Source organism: Eumetopias jubatus, unplaced genomic scaffold (assembly GCF_037043125.1).
Source record: "Eumetopias jubatus isolate StellerSeaLion01/CBP00866 unplaced genomic scaffold, mEumJub1_p1.0 scaffold_26, whole genome shotgun sequence".
Classification (NCBI taxonomy): Eukaryota; Metazoa; Chordata; class Mammalia; order Carnivora; family Otariidae; genus Eumetopias; species Eumetopias jubatus.
The window spans coordinates 2199707-2226324 of NW_028274832.1; positions in this window are offsets into that span (position 1 = coordinate 2199707).

Consider the following 26618-nt stretch of genomic DNA (forward strand, 5'->3'; position numbering starts at 1 on the left):
CACACGCACCCTGCAGTGCCGGCCGTTCCCGTGGCGCGGGCCCTCGCCGCTCCCGCCGGACCTCGGCTGCGTCCGCGGGGAGTGGGGCCCCTGGTCCGCGCTTTGGCCTTGGCTTAGATGTTGGCCGCAGGTGTGCGTCCCCCCGACGGGAACCGATGCCCGGCCCCGCCGTGCGCAGGACGGCGCCTCGTCTTCAGGCGTCTCAGAGACACCGCTGCGGGGCGGAGAGACTGTGCGCAGCCCAGCGGCCCCCCGGAGGGGCGGCGGACGGGAAGGGGGAAGACCTCGCCCAGCCTCCCATCCCAGCAGCTGGAGAAGTTGCGGCTGGCGTTTTCAGACTCGGAGATCCCCCCGCGGTCCCGGGGTCTTCAGAGGCGCGTGCGCTCCCTGCCGCGCCGATGCTCCAGAGCACTGCTGTTGCGAGCACTGTTATTCTTCACTCGTACGTAGATGCTGTTGTCTGTACAGTGCAAGTTCATTGCCGGTGTTTTGGAACTTACATGACTTCATTATATTCTTAGCTGATACTCAATATTTTAAGGTTTTGAAAAAGCTTTGATGGTAAAAGGAGGAAAGTTGTGTCCCTCTCACTGGAAAGATTGGGCATCCGGTGTAGAATTCAGGGCTTTGTGACTGGTGTTGCTGTAGGTAGTGCTGATTAGTGGTGATACTGGACCTCAGAATATCACTTTTCCAGATACCCTTATTAATACTCAGCATTGGAGAAGATATACAACTTTGTGATTATATTTTTAAGGTAATTAGGTGAAAATTTCAACACATGGGTTCATTTGGCCAGATGTTTAAAAGGAAGTTATCTTTTTACCTGTTGTTGCAGAGAGGCTGAGAGCAGGCTGTGTCGTGAGGTCCTTGAAACAATGTAGCCATTCAAGGCTGGATGTTGTGTTTCAGTTTGAACAGTTTCATTCCTGGAGGTGTAGCCAGCTCCTGGACTGGTTGCCATGTGTCAGTGGCAAAGTCATTCCTATTTTCACAGAAACCTCAGGGCTTTACTGTAACAGAGATCACTGAAGCAGATCTTGGTAGATGGGAATTGTACATCCCTTTGGTGAAGCCTGGTCCTTGTTGGCCAGAACAAAGAAAAATACCCTCTAATGTATTCGAATCAGTCCCAACTTAAACATTGCAATGAATACTGTAGATTTGGGGGCGGCCAGGCTATGTCTGAGCTCTCAGCCCTGGTAGCTGGGACTGCCGCAAGGTTGTGTGCCCGCTGTCCATGGTGCTGAACACAGGTCCTCTTTTTCAGTTTCTTTGTCTTAAATTTCCTTTCCAGTGTGAGAGGGTTTTTTGGAGTATGTTCACGTGAGGTGATGAGCACTAGGTGTTATACGCAACTGATGAATTGTTGAACACTGTATCTGAAACTAATGATGTACTATGTGTTGACTAATCGCATTCAAATTAAAAAAATAAAATCATTCTCAAAATTTACACATTTAAAGAAAAGTTGAACAGTTGAGCAGGGAAGTTCTATTGAGTCTGAATGGAAGCATTTCTTTTAAAAACGCAAGCCATGTTGTTGTCTCTTTTTTTCAAGTGGATAATTGTGTCGACTCAACATTTCCTTTCCTTCACTTAGTCTCAGCATGTGGGAATTTTCTTGCTGTAGTATGGACATCAAGTAACAAATCACTGAAATTAAATGGGATCCTGTTTCCTTAAACAACCACCCTCTTAAAAATGTGCTCTTTATTGTAATGTATACATATATTTGTACATAGAGGCAATTTGTTTTTCCCTAAACAAGGTCAGTTGTAGCACCCCTCACACTCATGTGGTGCTTTTCAGCCTTCGCAGAAAGGGACTGGAACCCTCTGCGTATGTGGTAGGGCTGTTGGGCAGTTGTCAGTTGTCAGGCATTTCTGCTGTGTTGGAGCAACATCTACTCTCTTTTCTATAATTTTGAGGAAATCTTTGTAAATCATTTTAGATAAATTCTTTATTCTCTTGAGGTTAATTTTTGTCAGTTCCTTTAGAATTGCCCCACAGTTTAGCAATAAGAAATAATGGGTACAGAGATTCTTCCACATGATTGTAAATTGTGCATCAAACTATGCAGTGAATTGTTAAGGTGTTTTTGCTATGAGCATCTGAACTAGTTCTTTGGCCCCATCAGCTGTGCACTTAACTCACATTACTCTGTGAAAGAGTAACCTGTTTTGTTGAGGGAAACCCAGGGCAGCTTCTTTCTGCCTCCTCTAAACTTCAGAAATACTCTCTGAGTGCCCACTCTTTGCCTGGCCCTGTGCTGTGATTTGAAAACCCACAGGGGAAGGAGACGTAGTATTTATCATGGAAGGGCTCTACTTTGGACTGACAAAAGGACATGTAAATTGATGGTTACAGGGGGCCACACGGAGTGCTGCAATTTGGATACACAGAAAGTTGGGTTGGTGTGTTGAAGTGGGGTAATTCATTTAGGCTGGGAATCAGGGAAGGCTTCAGAAGGGAGGTGGCCTTGGGCTGAGACCTGAAGGGCGAATTGTAATTGGGCATGGATGGGTCTAAAATTGATTACAGAAAGACCAGAAGGTTGATGTAACTGGAGAACAGAATGTGTGGTGGTGAAGGTTGGATGGCATTGTGAAAGTGTTGGAACTCAGAGGTGTGGGGGAGAGTTGACTGGAGGTGGTGTGGCAGGCAGAATAATGGTCTCCCAAAGCTCTCCACATTCTAATCACCAGAACCTATGGATATGTTATGTTACATGGCAAGGAGAATTTAAGGTAATAGATGGAATGAAAGTTGCTACTCAGCTGATTTTAAAACAAGGAGATGATTATTCGGGATTTCCCTGGGTGGGCCCAAACTAATCAGAGGGTCCTTAAATATGGAAGAGGGAGGCAGAAGAGCTAGTGTCAGAGTGATGTGAAATGAGGAAGAGGACCCGTCATTGCTGGCTTAGAAGATGGAAGGGGTTACAAGACAAGGAATGTGGGCAAGCTGTAGAAGCAGGAAAACGTGGGAAAATGGATACTCACCCAGAGCCTCTTGAAGGGAACACGGCCCTGCCTACACCTTGATTCTAGCCCAGTAAGACCTTGTGTCTGACTTCTGACCTCCAGAACTGAAAGATAATTAATTCCTGTTATGTTAAGCCACTAAGTTTGTGGACGTTTGTTAGAGCAGCCATAGGAACCTGACACAAGTTGGAACTGTTCTAGAAAGTTTTAGCTGGCGGAGTTTAAAGAGGAAATTACATGATCAGATATAGGCAGTAGAACACAAAATGATGTAGCTGCTGTTGGGAAGAAGTTGCCCCAGGTGAGCTTGGTTCTGATGCTTACTTTCATCTCCTGGGCAGACTGGCATTTAATACTCTTTCCTGGCCTAACTCCCATCTGAAGTCTTTCTCCTAGCAGTCTGTCTAATCTCTACCCTTGCTTACTGCCGCTTCCTGCTGACCCACCTTTTCTCTGTGCTGGGCACTCAGGTCTACATGTACAAGTGGGATTGTAGGGGTCATAGGGTGGGCCAATTCCAGTCTCAGGCCTGTCGTCAGAGTATTTTCCAAAGGTTTATTTCTTCACAGCCTCTCTAATCCCTTGCATCTTCAGATGTTTTAATTGTTGTTAGTCAACTTGTGTGAAATATCTCACTGTTTAATTTACATTTTCTTGATTACTAGTAAGTGTGAGGATTTTTTATCCATTTAGGGGCCACTTAGGCTTCCTCTTCTATAAATTGTATTTGTGTATTGTTTGTCCATTTGTTACCTGGGTTGTCCTTTTTACTGCTTTTTAGAAGTCCTTTATATATTCTGGATTCTATTTATGCTTATTTTTTTATCCTTTTAAAAATGCTGTTTTGATGAACAGATGTTTAATTTTAATGTAGTCAGATTTATTAATCTTTTCCTTATGGTTTGTGGTTATTGAGTCTTATTTAAGAAATTCTTTGCTACCCCAAGGTCATAGGGTATTCTCATCTTTATAAAAAATTGAATGTTTGCTTTTTATATTCTACTTGGAACTTATTTTTGTGTGAGGTGTGAGGTAGAGATATAATTTTAGAACTTTTCCAAATGCATAACCAATTGTATCAGTACTATTTATTGAATAGCATCCTTACCCCAATGATCTGCAGTGCTTCCTTTGAAACACAAAATTTTACAAACATGTGGATCTGTTTCTGATTTCTCCATGTAAATAATGATAATTTCATTTCTTCCTTCCTAGCCTTTAAGTCTTTTATTTATCTCTTGTCTTATTTCCATTGTTTGGACACTAGACAAAGTTGCGTAGAATGATAGGGCTATGCTAATACTGTTTTACACTTTATTTTTTTATTTTTTTTTTTAAAGATTTTATTTATTTATTTGAGAGAGAATGAGAGATAGAGAGCACGAGAGGGAAGAGGGTCAGAGGGAGAAGCAGACTCCCTGCTGAGCAGGGAGCCCGATGTGGGACTCGATCCTGGGACTCCAGGATCATGACCTGAGCCGAAGGCAGTCGCTTAACCAACTGAGCCACCCAGGCGCCCTGTTTTACACTTTAAAGGCAATACTTTTAGAGCCTTAAATATGAGGTTTGCTCCTGTTTTTTGGTAGATTCCTTTTATTAGGTTAAGGATGGTCTCCTCTGCTAATAGTTTGATAAAAGATTTTAAAAACACCATTAATAGATTTTGAATGTTAACAAATGATTTTCTTTACCTACTTAGATGATTTTATGTTTTTTCTTTTTTAAATTGTGACTGATGGGGCGTCTGGGTGGCTCAGTCAGTTAAACGTCTGCCTTTGGCTTAGGTCATGATCCCAGGGTCCTGGGATCACCCCGCATGGGGCTCCCTACTCAGCGGGGAGCCTGCTTCTCCCTCTCCCTCTGCCTGCTGCTCCCCCTGCTGGTGCTCTCTCTCTCTCTCTCTGTCTCTGTCTCTGTCAAATAAATAAATAAAATCTTTAAATAAAATAAAAGAAAAAGAAAAAAATAAATTGTGACTGAGATGAAATATTTTAATCTTTTACTTTTAAGCCATCATTGATTTCTTGGGATAAACATTACCTTGTCATGACAGACTATTTTAAAAAATTATTATTGGATCCAATATAGTAATATTTCATTTACAGTTTTGGCATATATTTTCGTAAGAAGTATTGACCAATATTAATCTTTTCTTGTGTTGCCCTTATTCAGATTTGGTATCATGGTGATGCTTCATCTTCCCTGTAATAGTTTCTGAAAGGGAAGGATTTTTGTTCCTTGGAAGTTTGGCAAAATTGATTCTTAAATATTCTGGATCTGGATCCTTTTAGAACATGGAGAGTCTTACACCAGCAGTTACCGCTTTAGAAGGGTTGCAGTACCGTTCTTCTCACATTTTGTTGGCCAGGAGGAGTCTTTTCGGCCATACTTAGTTTCAAATGGAGCAGGGAGGTTGAGTCTTCCATGTCCCAGAAGCTCAGGACAAATATTAGTAACATTTACCAAACTCTGGAGGTTAATTGATGTCAGTACTGCACAGTTAGCCAAAACTCAAACCGCGTTCCTCTCTAGGTCTTGTTTGAAGTTTTACAAGTGTGCAAGGTCTGCAGGTATGTTGGTCATCAGGGGACTGACTAGAATGTGAAACTACCAATATGTTGGTTTATATTTGTTGTGAACAAACCATGCTACTTACTCTCTCCAGAAGCCCGCCTTGGAAATTCTGTCTCTCTAGCTCTCCTTAGTCTAGCCTCCCTTTCTTATTCTTTCCAGGGATCTAAGTCTTAACTATCCTTCAGGGCTGGCACAGTTCCCACCTCCCTGCTTAGATTCTCTGTGTTAACTCTGACTCATGATGAACTCTCCCTTCACTTCTTACAGTACCATTCTGCTCCAGCTGTGGAGAGAGAGCAGGGTTCAGTTTTGTTTATGGGTAGTCAGTTGATGAGAAGAGCCTTCAGATGCAAGCACATGTTTCCCTCCTTTGCCTGGGCTCTGCCCTGGGAGACTAGATATAGTGGACAGACTGTATGACTGTATGACGATGGCCTCACCATGATCCCCATGATTCATGCCTTTGTATAATCTTTTCCTATTGAAGTAGGACTTGCTTCTAACCAATAGAATATGGAAAAGTAATGGAATGTCACTTCCTTGATTATTTTACATTATATAAAATTCCATTTTGCTAGAAACTCATTTAGAGATTCTGTTTGGTGGCAGCTATGCTGGGGAAGCCCACATGGCAAGAACTTCAGGTGGCCTCTAGAAGTTGAGGGTGGCCTTTAGGGATAGCCAGTAAGAAGCAGGGGAGCTCAGTCCTACAGCAAAGGAAACAACCTCTACCAATAACCCAAGTGAGCTTGGAAGGCAATTCTTCCCCCCACTTGAGCCTTCTAATGAGGACATAGCCTGGTCAACACCATGATTGCAGCCTTGTGAGACCCTGGGCGGGGAACCTGGGTAAACCTGCTCAGACTCTTAACTCACAGAAACTGCGAGGTAATAAATGTAAATTTTAAGTTGCTCAGTTTGTTATACAGCTGTAGAAAACTAATGTATCAGTTCTTTATTGACCTCCCCTTTACCCTTACTAGAAGTAGATTTGGATTGATGAAGGGTACTTGAATCTAGTTGAGATAAGCAATTTTTAAAAATTATTTTTTGAAACTTTTTTTCTATTTTTGAAAGTGATACAAATGTTTTGTGTAGAAAAATTGAAGCAAGCAGGAAGTATAAAGGACAAAACAAACATTCATAATCTTACTACACGACCATAGCCATTGTGTCTTTCTACCTTTATGTGTGGTATGATATGAATATCCTAAGTTGGGATTCATTCCATAGTGTTTTATGAACAGCTTTCTTTCTTTGTACTAGATAGTGAGAATTTCTTGTGTCATATCATAGTCTTATAAAACATGATTTTAAATGGCTGCATACTATTCCAGTGGATGTCCCAATTGATTGAATATAGTTGGACATTTATGCTGCTTTAAAATATTTATCATCATAAATAATGCTTTGATCAATAATCAATAACCTATACCAAAATCATTGTTTGTATCACTGATAATTTATGAAGGAGAAGTTTCTAAAGGCAGAATTATTAGGTCAGAGCTTGTAGATGTTTTTAAACCTTTTGATACTTAACCATCCAGCTTCCAATGTTTCTTTTTTTTTTAAGATTTTATTTATTTACTCTATTTTAGAGAGAGAGTGCAAGCGGGGCGGAGAGAAGGGGGAGAGGGAGAGAATCTCAAGCAGACTCACGGAGCCCAATGCAGGACTCAGTCTCACAACCCTGAGATCACGACCTGAGCCAAAACCAAGAGTCGGACACTTAACTGACTGAGCCACCCAGGTGCCCCCCAGCTTCCAATGTTTCTAAAACATGATATAAAGCTCAAACATCTGTTTGTGTAACTCACCAGGTTGGGATAGGACAGAACTATTGATTTTTGAGCATTTTAGGTTCCTGTTTTCTTAACCCTATTTGCAAAGTGCTTTTAAATTATTCATTAAAGTGCAGTATGGATTCTGTTTATAGACACATTTGTGTATGAGATCGCTCCCTTAGTGCCTGGGCAAAAAGCCTACGAATTGCTCTTATCACATCCCTACCTTTGTACATCCATTTCTACTCCTATCCATCCTTTCTTTGTTCTCAACCAAATAGAGACACTGAGACACATTAGGTCTTGTAGCCTTGTGATTACTCAAATTAAAGGGCTTTTCTGAGCTACCTCTTGCTCTTTTCTTCTTGCCATTTATGAACTAGTTGGCTTCATAAGTATGAGAGATCAGCAGAAAATTATTAATTTAAAAATATTGAAAATATTTTTCCTGATTCATAAATGAGTATTTATTTAGAAAATTTGCAAAATAAAGATTAGTATCAAAAGCAAAATAAAAGTATTTCATTCTGTCACTCACAGATGACCACTGTATAAACATAACGTGTTCATATTAGCTTATTCTTAGAATATATTGATTAAATTTCAGTGACTAATGTTTTGCCTGAGATTCATGCATTCGTGTCTCCGAGTGAAATTGGCCCGTAATTTTCCTTTTCCGTAGCTGTTTTCTCTCCAATTTGAGATGACTACTTGGTTTATTAATTTGCAGCTTTTCCCCCCTACTAATATGTGTATTTAAGGTGATACATTTCCTTATAAAATAATGATTCAGTTGTATCATACGGAATTTGATTTGAGGTATTTTCCTTATTGTTTAGTATATACTATACACCAAATTGTGCCCCTCTCAAATACATATGTTGAGCCCTGGCCTCCAATATGATGGTATTGGAGATGGAGCTTTTGGGAGATAATTAAGTTTAGTTGAGGTCATGAGTGTGATGGGATTAGTACTTTATTAGAAGAGACCAGAGAACTTGCTCGTTTTCTCTTTCTTGCCATGTGAGGGTACAGCAGGAAGACAACTATCCACAAGCCAGGAAGAGGCCCCTGACCAGAGCTCTCCCATGCTGGCATTCTGTCTGATCTCAGACTTCCCAGCCCCCAGAACTGTGAGAAATAAATGTCCATTGTTTAAGCCCCTCAGTCTATGGTGTTTTGGTACAGCAGCCCAAGGAGACGAAGGCAGTTATATTTTCTAATTTCCAGTATGATTTTTTAAATTTATAGGTCGTTTAGAAGAATATTTAAAATTTTCCAAACATACGCATATTTTCTTATTCTTTTCCAGCACAATTTCATTGCCCCCAAATCTTGCTCTTTATGATTTTAATTCTTTGAAATTTGCTGATGTGCCTCATGGCCCAGAATATGGACTATAAGTTTTCTCACACATTCCTGTGTGCTTGAAAAGAATTAGGTTCAATGTTCTATACATTCCATTCAGCTAACTTATAACATACTATTCACATCTTCTGTTTTCTTAGTATTTTTTTTGTCTGGTGGTTATATCCATTACTAAGATAATTACCCAGTTTCATTATGATTATGGATTTGTCTTATTTCTCTTTGAAGTTCTGTCAATTTTTATCTATATACTTTGAGTCCCTGCTATTAGGGGCATGCAAATATAAAATTGTTAGGTCTTCCTGAAGAACTGAGACTTTAATTATTAACAGTGGTTTTCTTTATCTCTAGTAATGAATCTTTGCCTATGGTATCATATGCCAATACGAAAATGACCATAACAGATTGCTTTAGGCTCATATTTGCATAATATCTTTGTTTTTTTATCATTTTACTTTCAAAACTGTTTTCTTAAGCTTTAAGTATGTATCTTGCAAAATAATCAAACAGTTAGATTGTTTTTCATCCAGTCTGATAATTTTTGTCTTTTAACTAGAACATTCAACTCATTTATGTTGAATATAATTAGTAATCTATTTAAGTCTATACTCTTATTATTTATTTCTCTTGTCCCACATGTTCTGTGTTTATTTTTCTATCTTATTTTAAAACAGTATTATGATTTTTAAAAATCATTCAACTTATACTCTCTTCACTTTTTTGGAGGTTATATTTTATTTTTCTTTCTTTTCGTGGTTACTATGTAAATTAAATAATGTGTTATTAACTTATCCAGATAATGCAGTTATACCTGCCTTCTGGACCATGCAGAGATTATAGTGTCATAGAGCACTTGAACTCCATTCACCCTCTCCAGATTTATATGTGCTTATTATCGTGTGTCTTAATTCTGTAAGCTCTTTTTAAACTCTATGAAATACTAATATTAACAGTGTTGTTATTTAATGTACCATCAGTGTTCATTTACATTTATTCACAACTTTGTCCATTTTTTGCTTTTCATTGTTCTCTGACATTTCTGACCTTCATTCTGGGGTTGCTTCCCTTCTGCCTGAAGAGTGAGCCTTCTTTAGAAATTTCTTTATTGCAGGTCAGCTGGTAGTAGATACGCTCCCTGTTTTTTTCTTTCTAAAACTATTTTGATTTCACTTTTATTTAAAAAATTTTTTTAATTTATTTTTTTGTGGGGGGGGATATAATTTGCACGCTATAAAATTCACCCTTTTAAAGTTTCTGATTCGGGTGCCTGGGTGGCTCAGTTGGTTAAACAACTGCCTTCAGCTTGGGTCATGATCCCGGGTTCCTGGGATCAAGTCCCACATCTGGCTCCCCCTGCTCTGCGGGGAGCCTGCTTCTCCCTCTCCCTCTGCTGCTCCTCCTGCTTGTGTGCTCTCCCTCTCTCTCTCTGTCAAATAAATAAATAAAATCTTAAAAAAATATAAAGTTTCTGATTCATTGGATTTTGGTATATTTACAAGGTTGTGCAACCACTAGTGCTACATAATTCCAGAACATTTTCATCACCTTAAAAAGAAACCTCATACCTATTAACAGTAACTCCCCATTCTTCCCTGTCCCAGTCCCTGGCAACCATTAATCTACTTTCTGTCTCTAAGGATTTGCCTATTAGGAACATGTCATATAAATGGAATCATAAATATGTGGCCTTTCATGTCTGGTTTCTTTTACTTAGTATACTATTTTCAAGGTTCATCCATGTTCTTTTGTGTATCAGTACTTCATTTTTATGGCTGAATGGTATCACATTGTATGGATATATCCCATTTTAGTTCTCCATTCATCAGTACCGTACAGGTAGACATTTGGGTTGTTTCTACTTTTTTGGCTGTTAGGAATAATGTGCTATGAAAAGTCACGTGTACGTTTTTGTATACATACATATTTTCAGTTCCTTTGTGTATATACTTAGGAGTGGAATTGCTGGGTCATATAGTAATTGTATGTTTAACTTTTTGAGTAATTGCCAAGCTGTTTTCCAAAGATGTTGCACCTTTTTATATTCTCACCAGCAATGTATGAGGGTCCCAATTTCTTCACACCTTCACTAACACTTGTCATTTTCCAGTTTTTTGATTATAGCCATCCTAGTGGGCGTGAAGTGGTATCTCATTGTGGTATTGATTAGCATTTCCTTAATCACGGATGCTGTTGGTAACCTTTTTGTGTGCTTACTGGCTGTTTGCATGTCTTCTTTGGAGAAATGTCTGTTCAAATCTTTTGACCATTTTTTTATTGGATTGTTTGTCTTATCGTTGAATTGTAAGTTTTGAAATTGGGAAGTGTGAGTCCTCCAACTTTGTTCTTCTGTTGTTTTAGCTATTCCTGGTTCCTTGCATATCCATATGATTTTTAGGATTAGCTTGTCAATTTCTGCATGAAAGGCAGCTAGAATTTTTATAGGGATTGCATTGAATGTGTAGAAAAATTTGAGAGTATTGCCATCTTAACAATATAAGTCTTCCAGTCCATAAGTATGGAATTTATTAGCTATAATAGTTTTTTAGTGGATTCCTGAGGAGTTTCTATATATGAGATTATATAATATGCATGTATAGATAATTTTACTTCTTCCTTTCTAATCTGGATGCCTTTTATTTCTGTTTCTTTTATAATTGCCTTGGTTATAGTACAGTGTTGCATTGTCCTGGGGAGGGTGAACATCTTAATCTTGTTCCTGATCTTAGGGGGAGAGCTTTCAGTATTTCACCATTCAGTATGTTGTCAGCTGTGGGCTTTTGAGATGTCCCTTGTTAGTTTGGGAGGTTTCCTTCTATTTTTATTCTGTTAAGTGTTTTTGTCATAAAAGAGTGGTATTGTTGTCAGATGCTTTTTCTGCATCTAAGATGATCATACTTTTTTTGTCCTTCATTTTCTTAATTTTGTGCATTATACCAATTGATATTTGTATGTTGAACCAACCTTGCATTTCCTGGATAAATTCCAGTTGGTCATGGTAGATAATCCTTTTTATATATTGCTGGATTCAGTTTGATAGTATTTTGTTGAGGATTTTTACATTTAAAATTTTTAAAGAGGTTTTTATTTAAATTCTGGTTACCTTACATACAGTATAATATCAGTTTCAGGTGTACTGTGTGGCAATTCAATACTTCCATACCTCACCTGGTAGTCACCACCACAAGTGCACTCCTAATCTCCATCACCCACCCACCTCCCCTCTGGTCACTATCAGTTTGTTCTCTATAGTTAAGAGTCTGTTTCTTGGTTTGCCTCTCTCTCTCTTTTTTTGTCCCTTTGCTTGTTTTGTTTCTTAAATTCCACATGAGTGAAGTCATATGGTATTTGTTTTTCTCTGACTTATTTTGCTTCGTATTATACTCTTTAGCTCCATCTGTGTCATTGCAAATGGCAAGATTTCATTCTTTTTTATGGCTGAGTAATATTCCATTGTATATATATCACATCTTCTTGATGCATCATCAGTCAGTGGCCACGTGAGCAGTTTCCATAATTTGTCTATTGTAGATAACGCTGCTGTAAACATTGGTGTGCATCTACCCCTTTGAATTAGTATTTTTTTTTATTCTTTGGGTAAATACCTAGTAGTGCTATTGCTGGATCATAAGGTAGTTCTATTTTTAACTTTTTGAGGAACTTCCATCATACTGTGTTTTCCACAGTGGCTGCACATTTTCATTCTCATCAACAGTGTAACAGGGTTCCCCTTTCGCCACATCTTGCCAACACCTGTTTCTTGTGTTGTTGATTTTATGCATTCTGACAGGTGTGAGGTGATATCTCATTGTAGTTTTGATTTGCATTTCCCTTATGATGAGTGATGTTGATCATTTTTTGATGTGTCTGTTGGCCGTCTGTATGTCTTCTTTATCCAAAGCAGTTTACACATTTAATGCAGTCCCTATAAAAATACCAATAGCATTTTTACAGAGCTAGAACAAACAATCCTAAAATTTGTATAGAACCCACAGAAGAACAGACACTTCTCCAAAGAAGACATACGAATGGCTAACAGACACATGAAAAAATGTTCAACATCATTAGCTGTCAGGGAAATTCAAATCAAAACCACATTGAGATAGAACCTTATACCAGTTAAAATGGCAAAAATTAACAAGGCAGGAAACAACAAATGTTGGAGAGGTTGTGGAGAAAGGGGAACCCTCTTACACTGTTGGTGGGAATGCAAGTTTGTACAGCCACTTTGGAAAACAGTATGGAGGTTCCTCAAAAAGTTAAAAATAGAGCTACCCTATGACCCAGCAATTGTATTACTGGGTATTTACCCCAAAGATACAGAGGTAGTGAAAAGAAGGGACACCTGCACCCCAGTGTTCATAGCAGCAACGTCCACAATAGCCAAACTGTGGAAAGAGCCGAGATGCCCTTCAACAGATGAATGGATAAGGAAGATGTGGTCCATATATACAATGGAATATTACTCAGCCATCAGAAAGGATGAATACCCAACTTGTACATCCACATGGATGGAACTGGAGGAGATTATGCCAAGTGAAATAAGCAGAGAAAGTCAATTATCACATGGTTTTATTCATGGTTTCAGGGATTGGTGTTAATTCTTCTTAAATGTTTGGTAGAATTCACTATTGGAACCATCTGGTCCTGCACTTTTCTTTATGGGAAGTTTCCAATTACTAACTCAACGTCTTTACTTGTTTAGGTCTATTCAGATTTTCTGTTTCTTGTTGAATCAGTTTTGATAGTTTGTGTCTTTTCAGGAATTTGTCCACTTTACCTGGGTTATCTAATTTGATAGCAAATAATTATTCATAATATTTCTCTGTAATCCATTTTTATTTCTGTAAGGTTGGTAGTTTCATTTCTGATTTTTGCTAATTTAAGTCTTCTCTTTCTTTTCCTTAATTCAGATAAAGATTTGTCAGTTTCATTGATCTTTTTGAAGAATCATCTTTTAGTTTCATTATTTTTTCTCCATTGCTTTGTATTTTCTATTTCATTTCTTTTTGTTCTAATCTTTGTTTTTTCCTTTCTTCTGTTTGCTTTGGGTTTAGTTTGCTCTAATTCCTTAAGGTGGAAGGTTAAGTTATTGATTTGAGATAGTTCTTCCTTTTTAACATAGGTGTTCATGGCTATACACTCCTAATCATTGCTTTTACTGCCTCTCATAAGTTTTGAATATGTTGTGTTTTAATTTTCAGTCAACTCAATGTATTTCCCATTTCCCTTGTGATTTCTTCTTTGATTCCTTGCTTATTTAGAAGTATGTTCTTTAATTTCCACAAATTCGTGAATTTCTTAAGTTTCTACTATTGGCTTCTAATTTCTTTTCCTTGCTGTCAGACAACATACTTATATAGATTTCAATTCTTTTAAATTTTGATGTGATTAAACATCTGATCTGTCCTAAATAATGTTCCATGTGTAGTTTAAAATAATGTATCTTCTGGTTTTTTAATGGAGTGCCTTATAGCTATCTGTTAGATCTAATTGTTTTATAGTGCTGTTAAAATCTTCTCTTTCCTTGCTAATCTTCTGTCTTGTTGTTCCATCCTGTATTGAACATGGGATATTGAAATCTCCAACCATTATTGTGAATTGTATAATTCTCCTTCAGTTTCTATTAATTTTTTGTTGCATACATTCTGGGGCTCAGTTTTTAGATACATATATATATATATAATTGTTATACTTCTTGATAAATCAACCCTTTTGTCATTATAAAATGTCCTTTGTCTCTAGTCACAATTTTTGTCTTAAAGACCATTTTGTCTGATGTTAGTATAGTCACCCCATCTCTCTTTTGGTTATTGTTTAGATGGTATACATGTTTTCATCCTTTCACTTTTAACTTGTTTGTGTCTTTGAATTTAAGAGTGTCTCTTGTATACTGCCTATGTATAACTGGATCATGTTTTTGTTTTTGTTTTAAGCAGCATAATAGCCAAAGTATGGGAAACATCTCAAGTGACCATTGACTGATGAATAGATAAAGAAGATGTGATATATATATATATATACAATGGAATATTACTCAGCCATAAAAAAGAATGACATTGGGGCACCTGGGTGGCTCAGTCGTTTAAGCTTCTGCCTTTGGCTCAGGTCATGGTCTCAGGGTCCTGGGATAGAGCCCCACATTGGGCTCCCTGCTCAGTGGGGAGCCTGCTTCTCCCTCTGCCACTCCCCCTGCTTGTGCTCTCTCTCTGTCAAATAAATAAATAAAATCTAAAAAAAAAGAAATTAAAAAAAAAAGAATGACATCTGGCATTTGCAACAATATGGATGGAGCTAGAGAGTATTATGCTAATGAAATAACTCAGTCAGGAAAGACAAATACTCTATGATTTCACTCATATGTGGAATTTAATAAACAAAACAAATGAGCAAACCAAGAAATGGACTCTTAACTATAGAGAATAAACTGATGGTGACCGGAGGGGAGAGGGGTGGGGGTATGGGAGAAATAGGTGATGGGGATTAAGGAGGGTACTTGTGATGAATTCCGGGTATTGTAAGGAAGTGTTGAATCACTACATTGTACACCTGAAACTAATATTATACTATATGTTGACTAACTGGAATTCAAATAAAAACTTAAAAAAACCCATCAATACAATTTCTGCCTTTAAGTTGGAATGTTTAATCCATTTACATTTAATGCAATTCTGATAGGATTTATTCCTGCCATTTTGCTATTTTTTTCTATATGTCATGTCTCTTTGTTTTCTGTCCTTCATTACTACTTTTTGTATTAAATAGATATTTTTTTAGTGTGCAATTTTAATTTGTTATTTATTTTGCTATTTTTTGTTAGTTATTTTCTTTGGGGTTACATGGGGCTTCTTAGTATTAGCAACTTGTAACAGTTTAGTTTGGATTCATACTGATTTAATATCAGTGGTACATCAAAACTTTGCTTCTGTATATCTCCATTCCTCCCCCACTTTGTGCTATATTTGTGTTGTCATACAAAGTATATCTTTATACATTCTGTGCACATCAACACAGATTTATAATTATTGCCCTGTGTAGTTTTCTTTTGTTTAAGATAGGAGAAAACTTACAAATATTATATTTATGCTGTCTTTTCTACTTACTTCTGTATTTACCTTTACTGGTGTTCTTTATTTCTTCACCTGGATTTGAGGTACTGTCTAGGATCCTGTCATGTTAGCCTGGAGTCCATTTAGTATTTCCTGTAGGGCAGATTTTCTAGAAGCTTATTCTGTCAGTTTTTGTTGTCTGAAGATGTCTTAATTTCTCCTTTGCTCTTGAAGGGTAATTTTGCTGGATGTAGAATTCTTGTTTGACAGTCTTTGTCTTTTATAATTTTGAATATGTCATCCCACAACCTTCTAGTTACCACAGTTTCTGATGAGAAATCAGCTATTACTTTTATTGAGGATTTCTTTCAAATGATGAGCTGCTTTTCTTGCTGCTGTCAAGATTCTCTCTTTGTCTCTGTGTTTGAATAGCTTGATTATGATGTGTCTAGGTATGGTCATCTTGGAGTTTATTCTTAGAGTTCATTGAGTTTCTTGGATGTGTAATTTTTTTTCCCCCCAAAATCTGGGAAGTTTTTTTTAGCTGTTATCTCTTCAAATATATCTCCTTCTCTCTCTTTTCTCCTTCTGAAATTTATACCCCTTTCTTTTTTCTCCTTCTGAAACTTTTGTTATACAAATTTAGTATGCTTGATGGTGTCCCACAGGTCTCTGAGGCTCTGTTCTTTTCTCCTTTTTGTAAGGAAGACTTTATTCACTTTATACAATGGGCTGTATTATAGGGGAGAGATATTGGGCTCAATACCTGCTCTGTTCATTTTTCTTCTTACTTTTTACTTTCTGTTCCTTAGACTGGAAAATTTCAGTTGACCTATCTTCAAGTTCTCCAGTTTGTTCTTGACTGCTCAAATATGCTGTTTAATATTTCCAGTGAATTTGTCATTTCAGTTACTATACTTTTTAGTTTGGAATTTTTATTTAGCTCCTTTTTATATCCTGTCTCTTTATTAGTAGTCTCTACTTGATGAGACATCATTGTCATACTTAATCTTTTAGATGTGGTTTCCTTTAATTCTTTGAACATATTTAAAATAGGTTATATATAGTCTTTCTCTTGTAAGTCCAATGTCAGTGCTTCCTTAGGGGCAGTTTCTATTGATTGCTTTTTCCCTGTTTATGGGCCATATTGCCTGTCTCTTTCTCTGTCTCTCTGTCTCTGTCTATCTCTCTCTGTCTTGTGTGTCTCATAATGACTTGTCAAAAACTAAACATTTTAAATAATACATGTGGCAACTCTGAAAATTTGATTCTCCTTTCTCCCCTGGGATTTTTGGTGCCTCTGCTTGTTGTAGTAGTTTTTGTTGTTTTGTTTAGTGACTTTCCTGAACTAACTCTGCAAAGTCTGTATTCTGTGACATGTATTTCCACTCATTTGTGATCAGCTAAGGATTGGACAGAGATTTCCTTAAATGCCAGGAATCAGTAAGTCTCCTGGACTTTCCCAAGGAGCTCTGTGTGTATATTGGGGTATGCTTCAACATTTAATCAGGCACTTTACAGCTCTGCCTGAGTCTTTTACTTCCCACTTGTACAGAGCCTCAAAGTCAGCCCAGTGTGTGTGCTTATAGTTGTCTCAGGTCTTTCGTGGGCATTCATATAACCTTGAGTATGTGCACAGCTCTACGTATACATGTGACCTTCTAGATTTCCAGGAATATGTTGGAGTTCTTCAAATTCCCTATAGACATCTCATTTTCCACCTTTTTCTATTATGCTCTGGGTTTATGTATTATTTGCCGCACCTGTTGTCCACTGTCTCAGGTAGTTATAAAATGAAACAATTGATTCTAATTGTTTTAACATACACCTCTGAGGAAAATGCTTTTCACACTGGTCTTACTCTGATTCAGGTCAAATAAAGACGTCCTTGCAAGTGGAACTTAATAGCCATGTCAAGTAATGACAGTTCTCCAGGAATAAGGCTTTTGAAAGAGTTCTAGTCCTGTTCCGGCCCTTTCTGTGACTGCCAGACTGCTGGTTTTCACTATCATTGCAAGCTGTTGGGTTTTAAGACAACTATAGAACTGAGGTGGCATTGGGGGAAAATGAGAATAGGGAAAGTTAAAACACTATAAATGTGCTGTTCCTATGGAGATTCAACCGTTTTCCTTTAACAAATGCTCCCCAGATTGCTGTAAGCCTTTGGTTAAATTCCCAGATTTCTGACAAAGTTGAATCTGACAATTTTTGCTATTTTTTTTTTCATTGCTTTTATGGAAGAGGGGATTTTTGGAGGTCCTTACTTTGCTGTTGTCACTGACATCACCCTCTCACCTTTATTCTTGAAAGACTAATTCCTGTATATTGAATTTCCTGTTGGCGTTATTTTCTTTCAGCCTGTTGGAGTGTCTAGCTTTTGTTTTTTCTGTTCAGATGTCAGTAGTCATTATAACTGCTGTGCCTCTGGAGGTAATTTGTGCATTTCCTATTGCTTCTTTAGGATTTTCTTACAGACCTTAGGTTTCTGTAGTTTCACTGAGTTCCATATATTCCTGCCTATGGTATGTTGGCTTCTTGTATCTGTGGTATGAGGTCTTTCATAAGTCTAGAAAATTCACTGTCATTCTCTTCAGATAATTATTTCCGCTCATCTTCTCTATTCTTTCCTGCTAGGACTCTAATGAAATGTTTATTAGATTTTTCATGATGTATTCTCATGCCCTCTCTTTTGTGTTTCCCAGATTTTGATCTCTCCATGCTTTAGTTTGAGTATTTTCTTCTGACCTAGTTTCCAGTTCATCAGTTCTCCCTTCAGTAGCACCTACTCTGCTAAAAAACCCATTCGGGATTCTTTTACTTTTTAGTTCTAGATTTTCCTTAACAAATTTAAAACTGTGTTACTTTTTATAGCTTCTTAGCTCTCATTTATGTTTTTGGCCATAGTAAGTGTCATTTTTTTTGCTTATTTGTTGTTTTTTCCAATTTTTTAATTGTAGTAAAATATGCATAACAAAATTTAACATCTTAACCATTTTTGAATGTACAGTTTAGTGGCAATGGTATTACATATATTCATAATGTTCATCCATCACCACCATCTATCTCTTTTCTTCTTGTAAAACTCAAATTCTATTCCTATTAAAGACTAACTCCCCATTCTCTCCTCCCCCTTGGCACCCACCACTCTACTTTCTGTCCCTATGATTTTGACTGAGTACTTCATATAAGTGAAATCATATAATATTTGTCTTTTTGTGACTGGCTTATTTCATTTAGTATAATGTCATCAAGGTTCATACATGTCATAACATGTGTTAGAATTTCTTCCCTTTTTAATTCTGAATAATATTCCATTTATGTGTATACCACAATTTTCTTATTCATTCATCTGTCAGTGGACACTTGGGTTGCTTCCATGCTTTAGCCATTTTGAAATAATGCTGTTATAAATATGGGTGTACAAATATCTCTTTGAGACCCTGTTTTTAAATCTTTTGAGTTATAACCAGAAGCAGAATTGCTGGATGATATGGTAATCCTATGTTTAATTTTTTGAGGAACCACCGTGGTGTTGTCTACGGTAGTGGCACCATTTTACTTACCCATCGACAGTGCACAAGGGAACCAACTTTCTCTACACCCTCGTCAGCACTTGCTAATTTCTGTTTCTTTGATACCAGCCATCCTAATGGGTATGAAGTGATATTCATTATCGTTTGGATTAGCATTTCCTTTATGATTAGTAATGTTGAGCATCTCTGTATGTACTTATTGTCCATTGATATATTTTCTTGAGAGAAACATCTATTAACGTCTTTTGCCCATTTTTTAAAGGGGTTGTTTGTTTTTGTGTTATTGCAGGTGTAGTTTTTTTAATAGTCTATATTAGGTAATTCTAACTTCTCATGTCTTTGTGGATCTGTTTTTTCTTTTTTTATTTTTTCTGTGACTTCTTTTATTTCTTACTTGTGGTGTCTTACTTCTTTGCGTGTGCTAGACATTGTATTTGCAGAGTTATTTTGAGGGATAATTTGAGACCTAGGATGATTGTATCATTTTTGGGGAGCTTTTAACTTGTTACCTCTAGGGTTCTTCAGTCTTAAAGGAGCCATCTTAATTCTAAGGCCAACCTTAGATCAGTCTGTGGTTCTTGGGAGGGCTGGTTTGCTTTTCAGGACATCTTACCATTAGGGTTTAGATCTTTGTGGTTCTAACACAAGTTGAGGGCTGGTTTCTGAGAGTCCAATTCATGCTTTTACTCTGTGCCTCTAGCCCCCAATTTCTGGATTATTAAGGGTAATTTCAGCATCTCCCAAATGTTGGGACTTTGCACAGAAAATTTATTTCTCTTTAAAGTAGCAGCCCATTGTGGATGTTCCTCATCAGTGATCAGCTTTCCTCTGCATGATGATTTGGCTCTGGCTCCATATAGTTCTGGTTCTGCCATCCGCTAGGTTGGTAGCATCCTCTAGGGCCTGAACTTCCTTTGTCCAGCTGGCAGATGGGGAGTACAGCGTGGAGGAGACACACAGTTCTTACCCATGTTAGCCTGGACATGATATGTATCATAACTGTGTATATTCCACTGGTGAGATCTGGTCACATGGCCCCACCTAAATGCAAGTGTGAAATTGGCCAAGTGTAGTCAATGGCTGGCAGCTGTTTGGTGGACAGTCATTTTTGTCTCAGTCTTCTCCTTGGCCACGAAAACACCCATGCACATCCTACTTTTGTAACCATTATACACTCTCCCAGGGAGACAGTCAAGTCCAGATGTGACTCATGAGGTTTGGTGACTGAACTAACACACATATTACCTGCTGCTAACCCTGTACAGTAGTGGAGCTGAGCTGGAACAAGTGCAATTAAAACAACCTTCCATTTTGACAGGGAGGGAATAGAAGATAAATTAGTCCTTAGTCCAGAGCAAGAGTGACACCCCGTGAGCAAGTATTATGAAAGTGTCTGTCATGGGACACCTGGGTGGCTTTAGTCAGTTAAGCATCTGCTTTTGGCTCAGGTTGTGATCTCAGGGTCCTAGGAGTGAGCCCTGCGTCGGGCTCCCTGCTCAGCGGGAGTCTGCTTCTCCCTCTCCCTCTGCTCCTCCCTGCAGCTTGTGCTCTCTCTCTCTCTCTCTCTCTCTCTCTCTCGCTATCTCAAATAAATAAAATCTTAAAAAGAAAGAAAGGAAGAAAGGAAGAAAGGAAAGAAAGAAAGAAAGAAAGAGAGGAGAGAGAGAGAGAGAGAGAGAGAGAGAGAAAGAAAGAAAGAAAGAAAGAAAGAAAGAAAGAAAGAAAGAAAGAAAAGAAAGAAAAGAAGAAAGAAAGAAAAGAAAGAAAGAAAGTGCTTGTCAGTGACTGGTAATCAAAGGCCACCAGGAACTCACCTTGAGCCTATGATGGGGCAGGTTGGGACCACACACCACGGGGAACCATGGGGCTTTGAGGTCAGACAGTGCTAGAAAGAACCTGTTACGGACTTTGGGTTTTGGTTGAGTGATTTGAGGGAAGGGCCAAGAAAGGTCAGTAAGTGGGAGCATTTTATGAGTATCTCAATGACTCTTATCTAGGGAGGTTGGGCTAGAATGCGGATAATTGTGATTGGTAAGAAAGCAGCTGTCACTCACACTAGCCAAGAGAGGGCCATGCCTGGTGTTTTTCGGCTTGGACAACGTTCATGCTTCGTCTGTGTTCTAATGTGATGATGGCAAGGTCTTGTCATGATCCATCTTGGTCCCACTATGTTCTGTGTCAGATTCACTCACTTCTGCTCTGGGAGTGTGGCAGGAAGAACTTCTGGCTGTTGTGTCCTTGTATTTGTCCTCCATGGACACATCTGCTGGGGCCTTGGGGAGAATGTCTAACTTGGGGGTTGGGGGCTGCACAGTAATCATAGCTTGCTTTCTGCTTGTGGAAGTTTGGAGACCTGAGGTTTGACAGTCATTGACTTTATTTTAGGCTCAATTTTCTTTGGCAGTACAATTCCCCCCAAATTCTCTTCTGTGCTTCTGAGAGTTCCATGTGTTAATAACTAGATCCAGAGTTCTGTTCAAGTCTTGATCCTCCAGCCTATTTCATATGTTTGTTTTCTTGTACCTGTGTCTCTTTCTACTTAGGGTTGTCTTGAAGGCATGGCTATGGGTGGGAAAGAAGCCCTGTAATCTGATCTGTGTATACAGCTGAGTCCTCTTTTAATTGAGGAGTCTTTGTGGGCCTTTGATTTTCAGGACATTTTCCACGTTTTATCTTACACTTGGGGTGCAGAAAGGGTGGCTTTTCCCACTAAGTGACCCCATGTTTTTGGACTGTCTCTAGATGCTTTCCTGTCTCTCTCAAGTTGGCCAGTTTTTGCCTATGGTCATCTCTTTCTCCAATGTGACATTATGACATTATGTTACCCGTAAAGTGGGTAACAGTCACTCCAACTGCTGGCACCCTCTTTTTTCTTCTCCCTGAGCTGTGATCTGCTTTCAGGTGATCATAGGAAATGCTCTGCAATCCATGAAACAGGGCTTCTTTGTTACCATCTGCCTGACAATGGTTTTTATTATGGTATCACCCCTCTTAAGAGAACCCATTTTGGTCTTAATTCATTTCTGTTGAAATATGTATTTAATGATAGAGAATTTAAAAGAGGAAGATTTCTGATCTAAACTCTTAGTTTGGGAATTATTTGACCCCTTTTCTATTTCTCTGTTTCTTGACCGCTTGGAAATAAAGCTGTACACTTTTGGCAGCTTTCTAGGCCGACATCCTCACAAGGGCATAGTGTGGTGGTCCATCTTTCCCATGTTTAACTGTATTCACGTTGGAAAATCAAGACTTTTCTGATTTCTTACAAGATGGAAAAATAGGACATTTCAATTTTGGGGGGAATAAGGTGGTATATAAATAAGGTAAATAAAATTGATGAAGGAATGATTTTGAATCCAAGTTGCAATGATGTGGAAGACTCACAAGGGCACCGCTCTTTGCCATGTGGTAGCTGGCACCCTGGGGCCCTCCTCTTGCTCTGAGTCTGTTTTTGCTTTGAAAGAAGGGGGATGTGAGGACCTGGCCTATATTTATTTTTCTTGGGGCCACTGTGGAAGTGAAATGAGATGATTGACATGCAGGCACATTTAATAGTAAAACTCTCTGGGTGGATAAGGCATTATTATTTCATTCTGAAGTACTTTGATGGGATTAATAATTTATGTAGCACACTAAGTTCATCCTTTGAGGCCAAGTGCTCCTAATATAACGTACCTAAGCCAACCTTGAAAATTTACAGCATTGCAGAGAGAAGAGGGTCAGTGAGCATGTTGCTGTGTGATTTTTACTGAGTTGGGTTTTTCCAGAGAGTTCTGAGCTCTTCATAATTATCCTTAAGTGATTAAGAAACAGTCCAAAGGTGCCATACTTCATAGAGAGTGCAGTTTATAGTTATCTGTAGTATGACACAGGTAATAATCATCCATAATACAATTAACTCTGAACAGCATGGGAGTTAGGGGCGCTGACTGACCTCCCTAGCAGTTGAAAATCTCTGTATAACTTTTGACTCCCCCAAAACTTAACTCCTAATAGCTCACTGGTGGCTGGAAGCCTGACCAATAACATTGCAGTCGATTTTTTTAAAAAGATTTTATTTATTTATTTGTCAGAGAGAGAGCACACAAGCAGGGAGAGGGGCAGAGGCAGAAGGAGAAGCAGGCTCCCTGCTGAACAAGGAGCCCAATATGGGACTCGATCCCAGGACACTGGGATCATGACCTGAGCCAAAGGCAGATACTTAACTGACTGAGCCACCCAGGCACTCCCAACATAGCAGTTGATTAACACATATTTTGTGTGTTATATGTATTATATGCTGCATTCTTACAGTAAGGTAATGTAGAGGAAAAAAATTATAAGATTAAGAAAATCATAAGGAAAAAGATCATAAAGAAGAGAAAATACATTTACAGTACTATATTGTATTTATAGAGAAAAATTATGTGTAAGTGGACCTGCGCAATTCAAATCCATGTTCAAGGAAAGGGTCAATAGTATTTAGTGTCCCAGACAGTTGTTTGAGTTTTCATGGAATTTTAAACATAGGATATTAAAAAAATAGGAGATTTTATAACAGAACTATGTTTCTTACCAATGTCTTTCATAACTCCTTTTGATTAAACTGTTGCTGCATTTTCTAGACTTTATTACCTCATTAATTACACAGATAATACTGAAGCAGATTGTTTTGCTAATTAAAAAATTGTTAATCTTGAGGTAGCCACACTTCTCTAGGTCCACTTAGGAATCTGAAAGTTTCGGTTTAATGGTCTTTTCAAATGCGGGTGTTAATCCATGTGGGTTAGCATGGAGGCTGATATTGAGAGAAGGTGTGTAAAGCTGCTTTTCATCTCAGGGCCTAGGAATGAGCGTCCATGTGAGCATCTGTGACCTTGTTTTGGCCACCTCCCTTCCCTACCTCCTGAAGCTCCCAAACCTGGGCTCCAGCCCCCATATGGCACTCCCCCTTTCCCCTGACACAGGTGGATCCCCAGGGGCCTCTTGCTCTTAGACACGTCCCACATGGCACCCATCATTTATTTCTCCTCCTCTGGACATGTATTTGTGGGCCAGCTTCTCCTAGGCCAACAGTGATGCCCTAGAGTTGGTAGAGTGTCCCTACTGCCTGGTGCTCTGTGCAGGGTCCCAAGAGATTCTCCCATGTTGACAACAGAGCATGGTTGAGGCGAGGCTCTATGCTTTACTGGATTTTGTGAGGCTAGCCTGGCTCTCAGGCCTCCCTTCCTTTAGGCTCAGAAGTAAGTGTGTGGGAGGAGTGGGATGTGGGGTCCGGTCAGTGGGCAGGCACTGTGGTGCCTCAGAATTCCCCCCACCTCCTCTCTGATGCTGGGGCTGAGGTGCTCGGTGGGGCCTGTCTGCCCAGTGTCAGATCGGATTCAGGTGGGCATACCCCCTCAGACAGGCCCCTGCTCTGCACTGTTCCTGCAGCACCCTCTAGACAGAACATCAGTTGGAATGTCCAGCTGTGAGGGAGTCACAGTCCCTGCTGAACAGAGGATTGAATTTTGCCCTGAAAGGGCAGGACTCTCTGATGAGTAGGCCTGGGGCTCTCGGTGATGAAGCCCCAGAATGGTCAGGCTCAGGGCCAGGTGTGGTAGATGCATTGCTTTGCCCCTGAAGGCCTGCCTGGGACTCCAGCTCAGGAATGTGTTATCCATGTAGCTCTGGAGCACTATGGGATGCCCCTGAGAGCTCTGTTCTGTGGGCCTTCGAGATGCTTGGAAGCCCTTTGAGGGGGTTGGTGAGGTCAAAACTGTTTTCATAAGGGTACTGAGCCATTATTTCCTTTCTCATTGTGTTGACATTTGAGCTGATGACACAAAGCATTAGAGGGTACAACTGCTGGCGCCTAAGCGCCATCGCGGCGGGGCTGCAAACTCTGCCAATAGTCCTAGTGTCCTTTACTGCCGCCACTAGCTCTAAAAAGCCAGCGTCATTTAACACTGTCCTGAGATCATGACCTGAGCTGAAACCAAGAGTTGGACACTTAACTGATGCTTAACTACCCCACCTAGGCGCCCCTGAAATGCAGCTGATATTTGTATGTTGACTGTGTGGCCTGCTGCTTTGCTGAATTCATTTGTTAGGTCAATCTTCTTGTGGAATCTTCAGTGTTTTTTACATACAAGATCATATCTGCAAACAAGTAATTTTACTTATTCCTTCCCAATAACGTGGCTTTTATTTCTTTTTCTTTCATAATTGCTGTAGCTAGAACTTCCAGTACTATGTTCTAAGCTGAATAGACATAGTCAAAGTGGGCATCCTGACCAAAAAAAAGGTTTCAGTCTTTCACCATCTGGTATGGTGCTCACTGTGGGCTTCTCATGGTATGGCTTGTATTATGTTGATGTAGCTTCCCCCCCCCGCTTTTGTTTTTAAGGTTTTATTTAAATTATTTGACAGAGCGAGCATAAGCAGGGGGGAGGGGCAGTGGGAGAGGGAGCAGCAGGCTCCCCGCTGAGCAGGGAGCCCAATGTAGGACTCGATCCCAGGACCCTGGGATCATGACCTGAGCTGAAGGCAGGCGCTTAACCTACTGAGCCACCCAGGCATCCCTGCCTTCCACCTGTTCATCTGGTCTTTTTTAGCCTGGTTATAGCTTTCTTATGAATATTTTGACACAACCGCTACATGCTTAATTTGGGGTCTTATACACCTTTGCCATTCCTTTATTCTTAGACTACCAGAGACATTTCATTTTAAGGTGTATCAAATTGCATTTAATTAGTACTCTTATTTATGAACTACAGGAAGTGCTGGCCCTTTAATAGGAATATTTATCTCTTTCACGTATTGACACAAAATATTTGGCCTCACTCCTGCAGAAATATCTTTATGCTGTTGCTGTATGGTGTGTTTTACCTGTCAGTACACACACACACACACACACACACACACACACACACACACACACACACACACACACACCCCCTCTCTCGGCTCCAGCTGGCGCATAGTGTAGTTCATGTGGTCCCCCCACGTAAACACTGAAACAACTCTGAATGGTTGGGAAGGCTAAATTACCTGTTGCCATTCACCCTGATAATCTGAGCCTATGATTAATATTTGATTGTGGGGGATGTTGAGGAGCTGGGGCTGACATCACTCTGAACAGAAGGCGAAAAGGCGAGTCTCCCTGAAGACCGTCCTTACTGTGCCCCTGTCTCCCTAAGTGTGGCACGGAGCAAGGGTGTGTTCTCGGAGCCCTCCGGGGGGCCCCAGGTCCTGGCACACTCCCGGGCATCCCGCTGCCTCGTGTGCAGCTTCTGACTCTCCTTGTGGCTCTGGCATTTTTTGCTTCACTTGATCTGGAACCTCGATGCTCCGTTTATTTCTCCT